Genomic DNA, 8,714 nt, shown 5'->3' on the forward strand with positions numbered 1-8,714 from the left:
CGATAACATGATCTTCTGTATGTGACACCACACACCATGTTATCTACAATATAAATTAATTGAGCAACTACATTTATCATAAATGTAGACATTTGACCAATGCGATTTTTATTTCTAGATTAATGTTTATACCAAAAGCTAGGCTTTTAGTATACACTCTAACAATCTCCCACTTATACTAAAAGACTAAGCTGCCATATCTGCTGCCATACATCTGATTCCCAACCCTTCAACATGCCCATCAAAAGCTCTTGCCTTAAGGACCTTAGTGAAAAGATCTATAGGTCATCACCTGATGCAATCTAGGCAGCAACAACTTCTCCTCGTTTATACGATTTCTCGTATTGGGTGGTACTTGCGCTCTATTGTGTTTACTTGCCTTATAGACTTATGGTTTCTTCGAGTTTGATACTGCACCAACATTATTACATTAAATTGTAACAATCTTTGGACAAACCAGAAATCATATCTAAGTCTATCTTGAGGTTATTGAGTCATTCAGCTTTTATGGCTACCTCAGAGGCTTGCCATATACTAAGCTTCTATGGTGGAGTCCAGAAAAACACCTATGCTTATCACTCTTCCATAGTTATGACTATACCTCCTAAAGTAATCACAAAACCCCGAGGTTGACTTATTATTATCCCTATCCGATTGGAAGCCAAAATCCATGCAACCCACTAGGACCAAATTAACTACCTTGTAAGCTTAGCATATAATCTCTAGCGCCTCTAAGGTACTTTAATATATGCTTTACTGCAGTCCAATGTCCTTGTCAAGGGTTACTTTGATATCTGCTAACTATGCCCTTGGCAAAACAAATTTCAGATCTCGTGCATAGCATACATTAGGTTGTCTAACTGCCGAAGCATAAAGAACTGCCTACATGTCCTCAATCTCCTTTAATGTCATCGGAGACATCTCTTTAGATAAAGACACTCCATGCTTAAAAGGTAAGAAACCTTTTGAGGAGTTTTGCATGCTTAAAACGAGCAAGGATTTTTCCGATGTATAAAGCTTGGAATAAATATATTTTTTTTCTTATGATCCCTTATTACTTTGATCTTAAAAATATATACATTCTCCCAAGTCCTTTATATCGAATTATTTGGACAACCATACCCCTACTTCTGACAACATTTTGATATTATTTCCAACTACCAAAAATGTTATCTACGTATAGTACAAGAAATACCACCACGTTTCTATCACATCTTTTGTATACACAAAACTTTATCCGTTTACTCAATAAATCCATAGGTGTGGATTACTTTGATAAACTAGATGTTCCAAGACCTTGAAGCTTTATATCAGTCCATAGACTGATTGAGCTTGCACACAAGATGCTCTTAGCACTTTGCAATGAACCCTTCTGGTTGCTTTATATGGATGCTTTCTTCAAGACTTCCATCAAGGAATGCTGTCTTGACATCCACTTGCCAATGAATATACCCTTTTGTTCATATTGTAATTCAGGCGGAATTGCTCAAAACTTCTAGGTAGTGTTTGGAGGATCATATCGATCTGGGTTTCCCCATCAATTTCTCCTCCAAGGATCTGTATCTCGTTCAGATAAGCCATCATCTTTAGGATATGATCCCTCACAGGAGTACCGTCTTGCATGGTGGCTGTCATTATCTTTCTCATGGCTTCTTGTCTAGAAGCCCGATCCTGATGACCAAAGAGTTCCTTGAGATTATTCATAATATCATAAGCTGTTGGTAAATCTTGATGCTGATGTTGCAATACATTTGACATTGAAGCCAAAATGTAACACCGCGTCATCTCATCTGCCTTTACCCATCTCTTATGATATTCAATCTCCTCTTTGGTAGATTCACCAGTGGGTGCATCAGGACAAGGTTCAGTCAGTACAAACTTATAACTTTCAGCAGTAAGAACAATGTCCAGGTTCCTTTTCCAATCTATGTAATTAGGACCAGTAAGTCTATTCTGTTGAAGTATGATGGACAGTGGGTTGAAAGTCATCCTAAGAGTCACAAATAACTTTTGGTCAGAACTCTAAATTTAGAATAATATTGATTCCTCAAACAATACTATTTTAAATTAACCAACACCTCGAAACACCGTGAATTTTGTATGTCACAATAGTATGGACGTATACAAATTCAACATTTGTAAAAGGAGGGTTTCAACCCATTAATTTTTTATCTTGTCAACCTAACTTTTTGACAAATATAATTAATAGTTGGTATCCTTTGGTCACACGAATAATAGCAGTGACTCCGATGGGGAGGATACTATTAAACGTGCCTAAGTGTATACCATTACTTGACACTAAGTCCATTAATAAGATTGTGCCCCTTCCGATGAGGAAGATCACACGCTCTTAATTAACTTCTTATAGTCATAAAAAATGAAAGTTTGTTCTAGTGATCCACAAACAAGCTCATCCGATATGGAGGAAGGCACTCAGAGCCAACGCGCAAGCTTGTTTGCATCACTTACAAACCAGTAATGGAAACCGTGGAATTTATTTAAAATCTCTCTCCCACTTAGTTATTTATAAATGAGGAATTTTAACTATGTTAGCCTACTAAACATGTATACTAACATGCACACACAGCACAATATAAAAGCAATAAATAGAAAATCTAATTTTCAACTATTATGGCTTTTATTTATGGTTGTCCTCCGTGTGCTGTCATCCCAAGCTGCTGTCATATTTGGCCACCGCCACCGGGTCTAGCTGTCGCATCCATCTTGCTCCTTTTTCCGCTGTGCCTCTGGTCCTCAAAAGGTTCCACGTCTTGCAAGATTTGATCCGCGACATAAATAGAATTTTACATTTTTCGATCCTATATTCCTCAAAGGATTGTACATGTAAACTAGATCGAACATAAAATAAAAAATTTACATCCATCGATCCTATATTCCATAAAAGGAATGTACATGTAACTAGATCAAAAAAAAAATCTTAATAAAACTAAATACAGCTCCTGCTGTATTTTATAATACAATCATGCACACACATATAAATGCCCTTGACATGTCCAAGGGTCCAATCACACAACACATAATAACTAAAAGCCATAATAGTTGGATCCTGCATCCATAAAGTTAGCACATCCTACTATTAACCTGCCTAAATTATGTATGACATGTGCATAATTAAACTAATATCAAATACACAGAGGCAAAACCCTAGCTCTGATACCAATTGTTGGTTGTTACTCGGAAAACCTAATGGTTCCACTGTACAAAAATTTTGTACAAAGGTCTGAACCTTTTCCTAGCTACCATGTGTTCTTTTAAATTAAACTTGGATCGCCTGCGAAACTTAACACGTTTGATCCAAAGTTTAATCTATTTGTTCTTTTAGGTTTAGACTCAGATCTCCTGCAGAACTTAACACGTTCGATCCAAATCACCTAAGTTATTAATTTCATTAAATATTAGTTTCCAAAATTGGCTTCCAGGACTACATGGCGAGGAACATGACCTTCTTGGATATGGGAACAACCACCACCGCCTAGACAAAGCCTTTTAAGGAAAGTTAATATTTAATTTCCTTAAATAACTTTAGGTCAACCGAAAAGAACAATCAAATCACAAGGAAAAGAAAAATAAAAGAACACAACATCGAAAACAAATTCGAAATACTAGAATCGCATGCCTCTTGTATTTGGTATTATTTTCAAAAATAACTAGTATGATGAGGAAAGGAAAAATACTAGTTATACCTTTTAGAAAGATCTCTTGATCTTCTACCGTATTCCTCTTCTAACCTCGGACGTTGTGTGGGCAACGATCTTCCAAGATGAGGACCACCTAGCACCTTCTTCTTCTTCCTTCAAGTTTCGGCCAAGCACCAAAATCCAAGGATGAAGAACTTTTTCCACCAACTAAGCTCCAAGGGATGCAAGCTTTCTCTCCTTCTTCTTCTTCTTCTCCAAGTAGTATCCGGCCACCACAAAAGCTCCAAGCAAGGAAGAGTTTCGGCCACCACAAAGAGGAAGAGAGGGAGAGAGGATGGCCGACCACAACACCAAGGAAAAAGAGGGAGAGAATAATAGAGGTTGTATATCATGAAGGCACCCCAACCCCCTCTTTTATATTCCTTAGCTTTGGTAAATAAGGAAATTTAATTACAATAAAATTTCCTTAATTTTCCTTGACATGAATTAATTAAGAAAAATTAAACAAAATTTTCTAAACATTCATGTCTTGGTCGACCACATCAACAAGAGCAAACAAGACAATTTTAATCAATAATTAAAATTCCTTATTTGTCTTTGGAAATTTTAAAAAATAAAATTTCCCTTTAAAATCCCTTCATGGTTGATAAAATGAAAATTCTATAATTTTAATTCTTCTACATGTGAATAATTTATAAAGAAGAAAAATAAAATATCTTTCCAATCTACAAATAAGGAAAGAGATCTAATCTCTTTCTTTAATCTTTTGTAGATCCCTTTTAAAGAGATATTTTAATTTTAATCTTTCCAATAAATTATATCTTTCACATAAGAAAATTTTAAAATTAAAATTTTTTTTAATTTAATGGGGGCCGGCCACCTAAGCGTGAGTTCAAGCTAGGGCCGACCACCCATGAACCAAGGCTTGGCCGGCCCTAGCTTGATCCACAAGCTGGCTTGGCCGACCCCTACATCATGGGTATGAAGGTGGGTATAGGTGAGTATAGTACTCTATAAATAAGAGGCTACGATAGGGACCGAGAGGAGGAATTGGTTTTGGTCTCCTGATAAAATTAAGCATCCCGTGTTCGCCCCGAACATACAACTTAATTTTATCAATAATAATTCATTCAACTAGAGAACTATTATTGAACTACCGCACCAATCCCAAATTATATTTTTGGGCTCCTTCTTATTATGAGTGTGTTAGTCTCCCTGTGTTTAAGATGTCGAATGTCCACTAATTAAGTGAGTTACTGACAACTCATTTAATTAATATCTTAGTCCATGAATAGTACCACTCATCCTTATCGTCATGTCGGACTAAATCCACCTGCAGGGTTTAACATGACAAACCTTATGAGCTCTTCTTGGGGACATTATCAACCTAGATACTAGGACACAATTTCCTTCTATAATCAACAACACACACTATAAATGATATCATTTCCCAACTTATCGGGCTTATTGATTTATTGAACTAAATCTCACACATTGATAAATTAAAGAAATAAATATCAAATATATGTGCTTGTTATTATATTATGATTAAGAGCACACACTTCCATAATAACTGAGGTCTTTGTTCCTTTATAAAGTCAGTATAAAAGAAATGACCTCTAATGGTCCTACTCAATACACGCTAAGTGTACTAGTGTAATTATATAGTCAAGATAAACTAATTCCTAATTACACTACGACCTTCCAATGGTTTGTTCCTTTCCATTTTGGTCGTGAGCTACTGTTTATAATTTATAAGGTACTGATAACATCATCTTCTGTATGTGGCACCACATACTATGTTATCTACAATATAAATTAATTGAACAACTACAACTAAATATAGACAATTTGACCAAATATGATTCTTTATTCAAAATAAATGCTTACAAAAGATTAGACTTTCAGTATACACTCTAACAGACGCTAGTGGAAACATTTTACACCGTTGTTTGATAGGAAAATGTATTTGTTCATGAAGTTGGATTGTGTATAAGACACGTGGATCGAGCCTAATGTATGCACTCCCATAATGGTGGAGTCTAAAATTATATTCTATCAGTGTTGATCCGGACTGATGGGAAAAAAACCCTTGGATCGATTCGTTGTCATCTACCTTCCTCTATTTTTGACACGATCTTCTTTTCTTTCGTCGTAAATCTAAGCTGCAGTTTTTCCTCAACGTTATCAAGCTCTCGGGCTAACGTCTAAGATATCCCTAATGGTTAGAATTATAAATGAGTTTTTTTTTATGATTCTAATATGTCACATCAACAATATGAAGTTTCAATGGTTAGAGTTCTAAATAAGTTTTTTTTTATATCCAATTCATAGCATAAGTTGCATGATTTTATACATATTGTATCAATTTCGAGATAAAATAACATGTTTAAGTTTTCACTACTATTCTTAAACTACAAATCATAAATCTCATCTCTATAATAATTCAAGACTTTTTATTCAACCTTTTAAATTTTATAAAACTTTCATAAATCTTGTATTGAAGATGACCCAAATAGTTCACATATGACTTTGTCTTTATTCGAGACACAAAACAATAGTAAGTAATAAGACAAACTCTCATGTAACAAAAGTTCAATTCTCTCGTAAAGAATATCATATACCAGTGATGCTTAAATTACTCAAGATATTGGCCGTCCATAAAAGTTTAATTCTCTCGTAAAGAATATCATACACCTGATGCTAAATTACTCATGATATTGACCATCCACTGATCCATCCGTGACTGTTGAATTTATGAAGCTTCGTTGCGAATTCGAGTTGAAGGGCAACGGTGCTAGCTCTTTCCAGCGACTCAGACCCCCGTGCATTGGACCGGGTAAATACAGAGTTTCGGCTCAAATATAGTATAAATGTGTTCCCTTAGATTTTGGAACATTATCGTCCGTTTTAACTTAGGGTTCTTCATTGTCGTTTCTAAGTTACTTTTTCATGGATTTTTTTTTAAGCCAACTTGTTTAATATGTAAGGGGCAACTACAGCATCAAATCTCCAAGATACCACCGTCCAGATAGATGCTTCTCTCTTACAAGCTTCTTATAAAGCATTCTGTCATCATGTTTTTTTCTGCCATATATAGATAGATAGATAGATAGATGCTTCTCTCTTACAAGCTTCTTATAAAGCATTCTGTCATCATGTTTTTTTCTGCCATCCACATATATATATACAAAGAACTTATGTGCTGCGGTTGGTTTGCTGCGGCTGCGTGCGGTGAAGCTGTCGTGGCGCTGACACGTCAACCAAGCTGATACAAGTTTGCTCCTGCGCCGCGAGTCCCCTCCTGCCGCATCCTCTCCTCGGAGACCTAGCAGAAGCGAGTCTCCTCCTGCCGCAGCGAGTCCCCTCCTGTCGCGTCCTCTCCTCGGAGCCCTAGAAGCGCCGATTTCTCCCCTCTCCTGCCGCGTCTTCCATCTACGCCGCGAGTCCCCTCCTGCCGCGTCCTCTCCTCGGAGCCCTAGCAGAAGTGAGCCCCCTCCTGCCGCGTCCTCTCCTCCGAGCCCTAGCAGAAGCGCCGAGCTCTCCCCTCTCCTGTCGCGTCCTCTCTTCGGTGACAGGTCATCTCCTGCCGCGAGCCATAGCAGAAGAGCCGAGCTCTCCCACTCTTCGGCGACAGGTCCTCTCCTCGGAGCCCTAGCAGAAGCGCCGAGCTCTCCTGCCGCGTCCTCTCCTTCCTCTCTTCGCAAGGAAAATCCTTCTCCGGTAAAAGCTTTTTTTCCTGAACATCTAGCATTTTTTCCTTGACATCCCAAGCTCATCCAGGCATCCCAAAGTCTCTTCAGGCACTCCAATTCTTGAAAGTGAATCGGAGAGTCTTGATGGACTTCTGTTTATTTTTTTTTAAATTTCTTAATCTAATAGTATTTTTGCATCTGTATTTCTTTCGGTAGTACAAGAAATAAAATACAAAAGAGAAAGAGTGCTACATTTAACTTGAGATTCAAGTAATAGAAACGTAAACAATGCTACATGTTACTTATAGTTGTATTTTTGACATTCAATTCCATGTTTAATTCCATGTTAAACTTAGTTGATGTTCCGTTAGGAAATCATGCATCTACTATATCAGCATCACTTTTGTTTTATTCTGTTAATTGGAACAGTTTTTATTTATATCATGTTTATGATTTGATGTTGTATCTATATCAGAATCACCTTTGTTTTATTCTGTTAATTGGAATAATTTTTATTTATTTATCTATTGTCAAATATAATGCGAGGGCGCCCAGAAATGGAAGAAAATAGAGTTAATGGTTAGGAATTCATTCCACAAGTTGTAGATGATCGAAAGAAAAAAATTGGAATGAAATTCTCATCTCTAGAGGATGCATATTCATTCTATAACCAATATGCACGAGAAGCCGGATTTAGTTCAAGGAATAACACGAGCAGGAAAAACAAAATGACAAATGAAGTGACATGGAAACAAATTGTATGCTTTAAAGAAGGACATACAGATCTAATGCGACACAATAAACATCCAAACCCTGATCAACAAATAAGGGAAAGAGCACGTGGCACAGTTAGAACGGGTTGTAAGGCAAATATTGTATTTATCAAGAAACAAATGGGACCGGATTCGGTTATATGTAACTTTATAGAAGCTCATAATCATTCGCTCTCAACTTCATCAAAGGTGCATTTGCTTCGCTCACATCGTAGTGTTTCTGCAGCCAAAAAAGCATTGACAGAACAGTTTTCAGAGGCCAATGTACCAACTTGTCATCAAATTCGTTTATTGGAGATAGAGTATGGAGGCCCTGAACGGGTAGGTTGTACAGAAACTGATATTAGAAACTTTGAGAGAAATCTAAGGGATGAACAAAAGGGTATTGATGCTGAAACACTTATCGAGTTTTTTTTACATCTGAGCAAGAGAAGAATTCAACTTTTTTCTTTGTCTACGAGACTGATTCAGATAACAGATTTAGTATGTGCGTTTGAGCTAATCATGTATCAAGAAGGGCATATAGTGTATTTGGTGATGTTATTGTATTTGATACAACTTATAACACCAACAAATATGGTTTGATT

This window comes from Zingiber officinale, chromosome 4B (genome assembly GCF_018446385.1).
Source record: "Zingiber officinale cultivar Zhangliang chromosome 4B, Zo_v1.1, whole genome shotgun sequence".
NCBI classification, from domain to species: domain Eukaryota; kingdom Viridiplantae; phylum Streptophyta; class Magnoliopsida; order Zingiberales; family Zingiberaceae; genus Zingiber; species Zingiber officinale.